Raw genomic sequence first — 2,395 nt, 5'->3', positions numbered from 1 at the left:
CCACATTCAATCTCAAAGGTTTTTTTTATCAAAGTTAGGTAAAACAAGAATAGGAGCAGAACACAAACAGTCTTTTAGGATATGAAAATGCAATATCTTGTTCCTTTTCCCATTTAAATCCAACATCCTTTTTGATAACCTCTGTGAGAGGCGCATCAATAGTAAAAAATTTTTTTACAAATCTCCTGTAAAACCCAACTAACCCATGAAAACTTCTTACCTCAGAAGCATTCTTAGGCGTTGGTCATTCATGAATAGCCGTTACCATTTCCTCATCAACCCCAATTTCACTCACACTCACAACAAAACCAAGAAATATAACTCGATCAATACAAAAGTGCACTTTTTAAGATTGGCATATAATTTTTCTTTTCGAAGCACTTCCAAAACAGCTGAAACATGTGACAAGTGGTCATCCAAACAAGTGCTATAAATGAGAATATCATCGAAATAAACAACAACAAATTTACCCAAAAATTCTTGCAAAATATGGTTCATTAGATGCATAAAAGTACTAGGTACTTTAGTTAGATCAAAAGGCATTACTAACCACTCATACAACCTATGTTTTGTTTTAAATGCAGTCTTCCATTCATCCCCTAGTTTCATTCTAGTGAATATGTTTTGTTTCATACCCACTTTTTAAATCAATTTTAGTGAATATGCATGCACCATATAACTCATCAAGCATGTCATCTAACTTAGAGATAGGATAATGATACTTTACCGTAATCTTATTGACTGCACGACAATCCACGCACATTTGCTAAGTACCATCCTTCTTTGGAACCAACAAAACTGGTACAGCACATGTACTCATACTCTCCCTGATGTGACCTTTGGCTAATAACTCCTCCACTTGCCTTTGAAGCTCCTTTGTCTCTTCAAGGTTACTCCTATAGGCTGGTCTATTAGGAATGCTAGCACCAGGAATAAAATCTATTTGGTGTTCAATCCCTTGTAATGGAGGCAAACCATGTGACACGTTAGTAGGAAAGATATCGGCAAATTCCTGCAACAAAGAGACAAAGCTATTTGGCAAATTTGGGTTAAGGTCTGTGTCAGAAAATAAAGTATCCCTAAATCAAACCATAAACAAAGCTTTCTTGCCTATTAAAGCTCTCTTTAAATCTCTCTCTTTTGCAAAGAAACACAATTTGCTCTCAAATTTCTCAATTTTCTCTGTATTTGCACTACTCTCATGACATGTACTTTTTTCTTTATTTTCACTTATCTTTGGCCTTTTTGCTATATTCTTTTTTCTCATAGCCTCTTTTCTCTCAGATTTTTCCATGATCTCACATCCCATGTTCCCCTTGGTATCCTGTTGAAACTTCAACTGGTCAAGGTAAACCTCCTTAGGTGATAAAAAAGTAAGAGTGATCTTACGACCATTAAAATCAAAGGAAAACTGATTCGTGTGACCATCATGAAATGCTCGATGGTCGAACTACCAAGGTCTCCCCAATAATAAATGACAAGCTCGCATTGACACCACATCACATAATGCCTCATCAACATACTTTCCAACAGAGAATGCAATTGTCACTTGCTTGTCAACCTTGATCTCTTCACTGTCATTCAACCACTGCAATATATATAGTTTAGGATGTCGAACACATGTCAAACCTGATTTCTCCACCATAAGTGTACTAGCCACATTAGTCCAACTCCCACCATCAATAATCAGACTACACAAGTGTGAAAAAGATTTTGGCATTGCTCTAGGATATCTTCTTTCACATACAAATTCAAAGCACGTATAACAACAAGAGATTCACCATGGACTGCATACTCAACATCACCATCAGAACAATCCTCCAAATGTGGCATACTATTATGATTAGAATCATCACTATGATCAGAATCAGATACAATATCATCTCCTCTAATAACCATCAATCTCTTGTTTGGGCAATCACTAGCATAATGACCCATACCATGACACTTGAAACATTTAATATCTCGATGCCTAGAAGTAGCAGAAGAAGAGTTAGAATTACCTTTCTTGTTTGTAGTATTAAACAACTCATTGGGGATAGCACCCTTAGTCTTTATTGTGTAAGCACTATGAGACTCCCATTTTGGATTAGCATGAGACAATTCTCTTGGTATTCTTCTTTGTTGTTGCCTTTCCCCCTTCATTGCCATATTGACTAAATCCTCCATTTCCACATAATGATGTAACTCCACCACATCAGCAATCACTCTATTCAAACCACCTATAAATCATGCCATAGTAACTTTAGTGTCCTCTTCTATGTTGGCAGTGATCGTAAGCATCTCCATTTCCTTATGATAGTCTTCAATGGACTTGGAGCCTTGAATCAGATGATGTAACTTCTGATGCACTTTCCTATAGTAGTACAAAGGCACAAATCTTTTCTTCATGATG

At 36.4% G+C, this 2,395-nt stretch overlaps 1 pseudogene; it reads right to left on the bottom strand.

Moving 5' to 3' along the window:
* Window positions 1–297: 297 nt before the first annotated feature.
* Window positions 298–2,169, bottom strand: LOC127748483 (uncharacterized; annotated as a pseudogene).
* Window positions 2,170–2,395: the final 226 nt, after the last annotated feature.

Source organism: Arachis duranensis, chromosome 6 (genome assembly GCF_000817695.3).
Source record: "Arachis duranensis cultivar V14167 chromosome 6, aradu.V14167.gnm2.J7QH, whole genome shotgun sequence".
Lineage (NCBI taxonomy): Eukaryota > Viridiplantae > Streptophyta > Magnoliopsida > Fabales > Fabaceae > Arachis > Arachis duranensis.
The sequence above is the reverse complement of the archived record's forward strand: the minus strand, read 5'-3'. Positions and strand labels throughout refer to the sequence as shown.